General features: G+C 32.9%; 1 long non-coding RNA gene across 1 annotated transcript in view; it reads left to right on the forward strand.

Annotated features, from left to right (window-relative positions):
* The window catches only part of LOC137614624 (uncharacterized), a 30,515-nt gene that overhangs the window by 43 nt on the left and 20,472 nt on the right, over nt 1-10,000 (forward strand). The window contains exon 1 of the long non-coding RNA XR_011039100.1: nt 1-39. This exon is cut by the window's left edge and continues 43 nt beyond it. This is a non-coding gene — a long non-coding RNA (uncharacterized lncRNA). The remainder of the gene's footprint in view (nt 40-10,000) is intronic.

Raw genomic sequence — 10,000 nt, forward strand, 5'->3', positions numbered from 1 at the left:
GTGTTTGCAGATAATTTCGCGAGGTATTACAAGATATGGGTAAGTCAGGTGATGTGCCGAATATATTGGTGAATTAAGTATTCGGGTGCAACGATTTACGGTTTTATAAAGCCGTGATAGGGTTTGTATGTGTAGAAAGCAAGGCTCGATTTTGTGACAATATTATACGAGTTCTCGTTTGTTATTTTTCGGAATGGTGCCATATTGTGTAATGTGTAAACTTGATTATTGTTAAATGCAAGTGGTGTTCGCTCTCAACTTCCCCCATTTACCAGTTTCCATGAGAATGAGGAATCTTTAGGGAGATTAAGTCTTATTTATGTCCAATATCTGTTGATTTATGCTTATCAATAGCTTTAATATGCTACCAAATATTTATTTCACCCATTAGTTAAGGTTCTTGTTTATCATAGAGAAATTAACTGGACTAAATCGGTTACCGGAAATTTGCTTGGCGAGGCTGAAAGATTTATCTAGTTTAGTTGATCTGTATCTTTAGATTTTATTCACTTACTTTACCCTTTTGGTACATATACTTTGTAAATGACCCCGGACATCTGTCGTAAATAGTGGTTGTTAGGTGATTGGCATTTACATCTGACTAGACTTGAATACAGTTACTTACGGTATGTGGATTGGCTGACTAAAGATAAAATAACATTGTGATAAAAGACAAGGATATTTGAAGCTCAGGATTTTGGTATTTGTATGGAATATTTAGGGCTTGATAGACCATACTTTTCGATTTAGAAGGTACTCTAATTGAAATGGTTAAATAGCGTACCCATACGAAAGGTTTTATGTACACTTAGATTCAAAAGTCCGCCGACACTCAGGGAGAATCGCTCGTCAGAGGTCTCTAGTGTTACCATGACAAAACAAATAAAGAGTTGCATTTCTTACTACTTCTTAGGAGATAGGCGGAACCTTGTCCAAGCTCAGCGAACGCTGGAAAATATTACAAATCTTGTTGCCATATTTTATGCTGTGGTATCATTTGACATCTCAACTATCCAATACAAATACACAAAACACACACACAAACGCACACACATTATATATATATATATATATATATATATATATCTAGAATCTGTATAAGCATGTAGAAATTAATGGAGTGGCATAACTTAACAATTCCTTCCGTTAACAGCTACATTATATTGTTCGGAGATCCGACATTAGTCTTGTTCCAGTTTCATTTATGGCTAGATGCTGTAAAGTATTCATAAAAACGCCATAAATGAGTTATACGAGCCTTGACTCCTTGAGGACATTCATAGAGAGAGAGAGAGAGAGAGAGAGAGAGAGAGAGAGAGAGAGAGAGAGAGAGAGAGAGAGATTACAGTAGTGAATGTAGTAATTGGTCACCATATAAATTGATTTCTAGACATTCATGCATATCAGGAGAAATTTTCGCTTGATATTGCAATGTTTCCAATAAAAATTAGTGTATTATGCTTCCAAAAACCTAGTTTTAGAATGCTAAATTGATTGCTAAAGACTTTCATAGGCCTTTAGATATTCATAGATAGGAACATTTTGGAATACATAAGGATATTTTACTGAAAAATATTTCCCAAGTCATTCAGATTCAAGGGGATGTGCCATCTCAGTCTTTAGTTCGCAGCCCTCCGGCCCTTTATTCTTAAATGTTTTTACTTTTCCTTTTCCGCCCGTATTTGTGGCTAAGAATGGTTGGCATTGACATTTAAACTAAATTTTTAAATATATACAGTAAAATCTATGCTGTTGCTAATTCAATCTTTATTACAAGAGCTTCAATTTGCTTGATAATTACTGAGGCCCTGTGGCAAAATTGGAGATAGTTATCATCGAGTAGCGATAACGGAATTATTTTGTTAGTCTTAAATGCTCATCTACATAATGGTAGATTTTGGAACAATAATAGCTTTAATTAGAGAGTCGTTGTCTTATGAGTGTTTGAAGGATTCGTTAGAAAGAATCCTTATACCAACATTCGTCCGGCTCGAAGTTATACTATTTTGTTACTATAGATCATTATGTTCTGTAGTCCTCCACATACCACAAGTTTTCCAATTAATATGTTCATTACGCAAGTACTCTGTAGGATAATTTGCCCGTTTGCTTTAAAATCAACCAAGATATTTTCGTTAACTGGAATAATCATAAAGGCATATGATTGAAATTGTATAAAAAAATGTGAGTGAAATAGTGCTCAAAATGCCTTATTTTCTAATCCAGCTAAGGAATATCTCGTTTTGGCTTCACACAAATTTCGAAAGGTTCCAGGTTGGAATGGTCAAGTGCAGGTGTTTCTTGTTGCCGCTCAGGAGAGATTTCTTTTCTGGAGGGATAGTGAGAAACTAGGAACTAAAATTGACGGCCTTAGATGAATACCGGCGAAAAAGGCAATTTTTCTTAAAAATGTCGAGGATGTTTAATAAACGAATGAATAAAGAATGAATGAAAGGAACACAAATAGGAACTTGATCATGGAGACTTACGCCTATTTGAATTACGAAAATTAGAAGTCAGCGTAATCAATCTATGTAATTTTCTTAAGATAAAGCTACTAGTAATTACATAATCACTGATAACTTACAGCCAAGGTATTAGTGTAGGAAATCATTTTGTGCTCATGCCCCCCGCGCTTATATTTTTTTTTTTTTTTTTTTTTTTTTTTTTTTTTTTTTTTTTTTTTTTTTTTTTGGAAAATTAGAGAATGTATTACGGGAAAATTAGTATTTCTTACTTTCATTACAAAATCTTGGAAAATTATGTTGTTCTGATGACAAGAGACATTTATATATGATTTATCAATAAAGCAAATTTTCTAAAAGGTTTTGCTAGAATGTAATAGTGGTTTCATTTACCGCAATACAATTCCTTTTCGATTCAATAAACTAAATTCTGATTGTATTCAAAATGCTATGCAGTCATCAGTATTTACTGTTTCCATCACAGATTATTTATTATGCAAAGTTGATAGTTAACTTTGGTTACTAAACAACCTTAGAACAACAAAGGCTATTTATTCGGTTGCCACTAGCTACTACAAATGAACTAATTATGAATTAGGTTAGCAATATTTCATGGAACATTAACGGTTATCAAATTAGATTGAGGCAATGATACAATATTTTACAAGTTGTATCAAGAATTTCTTAACCTCTTTCCACAACCTCTAAAATACAAATGCCTTCCTTGTTTCCTCAAATTCTTCAGCGTCGGACTGCCCGGGGGAGGAGTAATCCCCCCCTACCTAGGCGGGCGCCCCCCCCCCCCCCACCCCATCCATTGAAAGTGTCTACTGGGCTCTTCAAAAGAATAGTAAAAATAATTATATATATATATATATATATATATATATATATATATATATATATGTATATATATATATATATATATATGTGTGTGTGTGTGTGTGTGTGTGTGTGTGTGTGTGTGTGTGTGTGTTATGTATTTGCTGTGAATACTCGAGGGACAAATGATACCACAGAATGAAATATGGCAACTCGATTTGTAATATTTTTAAGCGTTCGCTGAGGTTGGACAAGTCTCCGCCCATTTCCTTAAAGGTAGTAAGAAGACCAACTCTTTCTTTGTTTTGTTATGGTAACACTAGAGACCTCTGACGAACGATTCCCCTTGAGTGTCGGCGGACTTTTGAATCTAAGTGTACATGTAGTAAGATCACAGCTATTTTACCTAATTATGAGAAACAAATTATATTAAGTTTATCAATTAAATGTCGTTACTGCATATGATTGCTTCTTAATTATTCCAAAGGCTATGTCACCATGCCAAAATGAAGACAAATGCGTTAAGCATTGTCATAGAATCAACTTTGTAAATAAAAACATGATAAAAGTTTTATCAACTTTCTTTCTCACCTATAACTAAATTAGAGAGTCAGTTGCCTGATATGTAGCATCGTGTAGACTTTCTACTACGATCGCATGCCGACGCAGTTAACAACCATAGTTATTAACGGTGGGCTTAATCTTTATCTCAATAGCCAAACTGCAAGGCATCAGTTTCAACAATTATTTACAGAGCTTAGCCTTTTGGTGAAAAGCAAGACTTCAAGGCAGCTGTCAAGCTACAGACAAATTTAAACAAAATAAATTTCAAGAAACGGGATAAGACAGATTAATCTGCAATTCAAACTTCTTGTATTTAGACAAAATAAATTACAAGTTCAGTCATATTTGTTACGGCATTTTAACAGTCATATTTATTACGGCATTTTAACAGTCAAGTTTGTTACGAATATTTAAATTTCTCTCTCTCTCTCTCTCTCTCTCTCTCTCTCTCTCTCTCTCTCTCTCTCTCTCTCTCTCTCTCTCTCTCTCTCTCTCTCTCTCTCACATAATTGTGTTTGACTTATATAATTGAGGTTCATGAAAAATTAATGAAAATATTTTGCCTATGACGAACGAACCTAGCTATCAATTTTATTACATAATTATTTGGTTTCTTAATTGTTTTCATCATACCTGAGACTTTCTTTATAACTGCAAAGCTATTTGCGAATGTAATCATTACTCTCCGGCAGTGTAAGTCTTCAACTACAAACCTAATTCTCATAGTGATTGATTATATTAAATGTAGGAATGGATGGGTTGCGACCATTATTGGCCCTTCACACCTGACAACACCGTGATTACCAAACAATTCTTCTTCGCTCAAGGGGTTAAATACTGCACTGTAATTTTTCAGTGGCTGCTTTCCTCTTGGTAACGGTAGAAGATTCTTTTGCTATGGTAAGAAGCTCTTAGTGCCGAAGCCTCTGCACCAGGGTCTTCCACTGTATTCTGGTCGAGTTCTCTTGCTTGAGGGTACACTCAGGCACACACTCTTATTTCTTTTTCTCTTTCTTTTATTTTAAGTGTGTATGGTTTATATATGAAAGATTTATTTCGATGTTGTTACTGGTCTTAAAATATTTTGTTAATTTCTTGTTTATTTCCCTATTACCTTTCCTCCCTGAGCTATTTTCCCTGTGGAGCTCTAGGGCATATAACCAGTCTGCTTTTCCAATCAGGGTTGTAGCTTAGAAACTAATAATAATAATAATAATAATAATAATAATAATAATAATAATAATAATAATAATAATAATAATAATAATAATAGTTTCATGTTCCTCCCACAATGACACTTGCTATTAAACCGAGTTTTGTCGCTCGATCTTGGAATTATGAATTGTTTGTGATGATGATATGGTTGTGGTCAGCGCAATGTTGCTGCTAAGTAACTCGTATGGTCATCTACATCAATCATAGCTGATTTCATTTAGCTTAAGTGATTGCATAACGGGTAACCGGTTTCACACGACTGATTTCAATTAGCTGACATACGATCCTCTTGCTCAAACTTTACGCTGTTACTTAAATGATGGAATTTAATAGCTACATTGATTTTACTTGGCTGATCATTATTTTTCCTACTGATTAAGCATGGTGATAGACTAGTCCACAAGACCCATTTCATTTGCGGTAGACCATTTCATAGGACTCATTTTATTTGCAATATACCATTTCATAGGACTCATTTCATTTGCGATAGACCATTTCACAGTACTCATTTCATTTGCGATAGACCATTTCACAGGACTCATTTCCTTTACGATAGACCATTTAACAGGACTCATTTCATTTGCGATATACCATTTCATAGGACTCATTTTATTTGCAATATACCATTTCATAGGACTCATTTTATTTGCAATATACCATTTCATAAGACTCATTTCATTTGTGATAGACCATTTAACAGGACTCATTTCATTTGCGATATACCATTTCATAGGACTCATTTTATTTGCAATATACCATTTCATAGGACTCATTTTATTTGCAATATACCATTTCATAAGACTCATTTCATTTGCGATAGACCATTTCACAGTACTCATTTCATTTGCGATAGACCATTTCACAGGACTCATTTCATTTGCGATATACCATTTCACAGGACTCATTTCCTTTACGATAGACCATTTAACAGGACTCATTTCATTTGCGATATACCATTTCATAGGACTCATTTTATTTGCAATATACCATTTCATAGGACTCATTTTATTTGCAATATACCATTTCATAAGACTCATTTCATTTGTGATAGACCATTTCACAGTACTCATTTCATTTGCGATAGACCATTTTACAGTACTCATTTCATTTGCGATAGACCATTTCACAGGACTCGATTTCATTTGCGATATACCATTTCATAGGACTCATTTCATTTTGTTATAGACCATTTCACAGGACTGGCTTCATTTAGCTGGCAGACTTGAATATTTGATAAATTCTGACTGACTGAATTTACCTGAAGTGTAATTTCGACTAGTATGAGTTCTTTTAACTGAAAGTCGGTTTCATTATCTTGATTTGATTAGCCTTTGGGGAGTTTTCACTTAATTTCACAAGGCTGAGATAATTTCGCTTAAGGCATTCACAGTCAAATGACTTAGCGAAGGCAAGAATAGGTTTCATCATACAGATTTTAATAAGCTAAGCAGGTTTTAGCAAAGGGGTAGTTTTACTTGGACTGAATTTTAGCTAAGTGGCTATTTCACTGCACTAATTTTTAAATAAGAGGCAATTTCGCTAGACTGCTTATTACTTAAGAAGTGATTCCATTAGACTGATTTTTAAAGATAGGTGATTCAGATCGAAGGATATTTAGTTAAGAGGCGATTTCACTAGACTTGCTTATAGCCTAGAAAATATTTCGCTAAATTTGATTTTTTAGTCAAGAGGATTTCACAACACCGATTTTTAGTCTAGAGATAATTTTACTAAACTGGATTTTATACAAGAGGCAATTTTACTGGATTGATTTTCAGCTAAGGTAATTTAATTGGATTGTTTTCACCCAAGGTGATATTATAAGACCATTTTTTAGCTAAGGTAATTTCACAACCGCTTTTAGGAAGGGAACAACTTCGCTAAATCAATTATATAAGGTACAAGATCGCTGGACTAGTATTTTTGTTTTTTCTTTTATAGCCAGGACGTGATTTCAAAACACTGTTTTTATCAGATCGAGGGCGATTTTATTTAGCCAACAGGTTAATTTACTAGATAGATTAGTTAGAGGGAGGTAATATCACTAACCTGATCTTATTTTGATGGAAGCGTGCTTGCGTGTGCGCTGCTCTATGCTCTCCCCACTTTTATAAGAGTTTAAGGGCTCTTGAGTTGCAAGCCAGTTTTATAGTTGCACATTTGAAGAAATATTCCTTCCATGAATTCACTTGGATTGGAGGCAATTTCATAAACTATGTTTACTTCAAATCGCTCGATTTCACTTTTGATGCTCTTTCACCAGAATGATATATCTTTCAGCTGAGACTTTCCTCTCTCCAGATTTTATTTAGCTGTGAGGTAATTTTGATCTTATTTTCTTTCTTCTTTTGTTAATATCACTTCTGATTATAGTTAGCTAAAAGGCAGTTCAGTCAACTGTCTTCATTGACTAGATGGAAAGTTTGTCTATTGATATAATTTTAATGATTGATATTTTCACTTGCGTAACCTAATTTAGGTGAAAGCCAATTTCACTCGCATGATTTCATTTAGCTGATTGACTAAAAATAGATTGGTTTCATTCAACTGATATGATTTCACTTGACATTTCATGACTGATAGAATATTTTGTTTGACTGATTTCACTTAAGCTTTACACAATTTTGAGTGATTTAATTTAATTGATGATGCAAATTAACTATATCTTTAATGTACCAGATACACAATCCGACCTGAAGGATTTCATTTAGTTGATAATGATTTCACTTAAAAAGTCTGTCGATTTCACATAATAGTCAATTTCACTCTCCTGACTCCACTTAAGAGAGAATTTCACTCCACTGATCTCATTTAGTTGAGGGTTTCATCTCAATTGACGTCACTTAGCTAATAGACAACTTCACTCAACTGGCTTCAATTTGCTGACACTGCTGGCTTTCTCATTACGGTTAATTTAATTTTGTGACATACAGTTTTACTCTTTAACTGTTTTTAATTTCAGAGATAGACATTCTAGCTTTCACCAAACTGACAGACAATTTCATTCAACTGATAACTCATTCATAGACTTTCACTCGTCAGATTTTATTTACCTAAAATACTGTTTAGTCGGCCTGTTTTTATAGAGTTAATGGGTGATTTAACTCTTTTTCATTTGACTGACTATTTCACTCTACCAGCAAAGTCTAAAAGATAATTTTACTTTACTTTTAATAGCTGTGCTGCCGTTGATTTTGCTGAAGGGAACGGCAGATAGTGCAGCAACCTGAAAACATAGGTTATGAAGATGTGCTGTAACTGAAAAGATTGGGAAATTCGAACCTGAAATCCCAATATTTCAAGGTCCATGGTGAAGAAAGAGGACGGTGGGGTTAATGCATAGGGTAACAATCGCACCTGCAGTCAATCCCTCGTGTTCTTTAAAAGTGTTGCTTCATCTCCCAGCTGCAGACAATTTTTAACAATCTGCTTTACCTCAGTTCCTGCTTCCTTTCTTTAATTTTTTTCTCCATCTTCTGAATTTTAGCTTCATAATGCAACTGTTGAATTTTCACCCAGCTGAACTTGGGCACTGAACTGGCTTCCCATGCTTCAGTACCGGGTCAAGTGGATAAAACTTAGAAAATTTAATCCAATCAATCCCTACTGTGGAGATGATGCTGAGGAAATCTGAAATGTTTCAAAAACTTATATTTTTTTATTTTAATATTCAATAAGTTACTTATTGACAGGGGATAGTTGTTTCTGTAGGGTACGTATAACAAGGTGACCCTTTCTGCGGATGGCCATGTTTTTTAAATCTACATAAAAATCGCGTTCTCTACTGGACGCTTTGATGTGTTCATCGTGATGTTTGCCCTTAATTTCCCCAAGTCTCCCCCCCCCCCCCCCCGCACTCCCACTGGTATATTGGATGTTAGAATTTTAGATGGAAAACAAATTGAAATGCATTGACTATGTCACAGAAACTGAATTCTTTTTAATTAAATTTTATGTTGTTGCAACGCTGGCTAATCAAAAGTAGGCAATTAGTGTGTAGCAATGTCACCAATTCTGCTGCTTACATACTAAACAGCTGCTTGTGCCTGAAAGCAGCGTCTGTCCGCCTATCCTAAGATAATCACTGGGTGATTCGTTATATTTTCTCATATCTCAAGTCGTACTGCTAAAGTAGAGCAACAACAATTTATTCATGACACAATTGTACTCTTAAGATATAATAAGATAAGGGGACTTTCTTCAGTACCAGGTATTGAGAGCGTTTTAATGGTCCTTTTACTGATGTATGTGTGTGTGTATATATATATATATATATATATATATATATATATATATATATATATATATATATATATATATATATATATATATATATATTTATACATATATTTATGTATATGCATATATATTTATATGTATATGAATATATGTATATATATTTTAGAGTTGTATATATGTATACTTTTATATATATATATATATATATATATATATATATATATATATATATATATATATATATATATATATATGCATTTATACATATATTTATATATATGCATATATATTTATATGTATATGAATGTGTATATATATTTATGTATATATATTTTAGCTTTGTATATATGTATAAATGTATACTTATATATATATATATATATATATATATATATATATATGCATTTATACATATATTTATATATATGCATATATATTTATATGTATATGAATGTGTATATATATTTATGTATATATATTTTAGCTTTGTATATATGTATAAATGTATACTTATATATATATATATATATATATATATATATATATATATATATATATATATATATATATATATATAATGTACATATATGTAAGTGTGTATAAATGTGCATACAAATGTTCTTACAACACATATCTTCATACAAGAATTAAGACGCATAGATATGGCTACGTTTGCACAAGTAGAACAGGACTCC

Source organism: Palaemon carinicauda, chromosome 21, assembly GCF_036898095.1.
Source record: "Palaemon carinicauda isolate YSFRI2023 chromosome 21, ASM3689809v2, whole genome shotgun sequence".
Classification (NCBI taxonomy): Eukaryota; Metazoa; Arthropoda; class Malacostraca; order Decapoda; family Palaemonidae; genus Palaemon; species Palaemon carinicauda.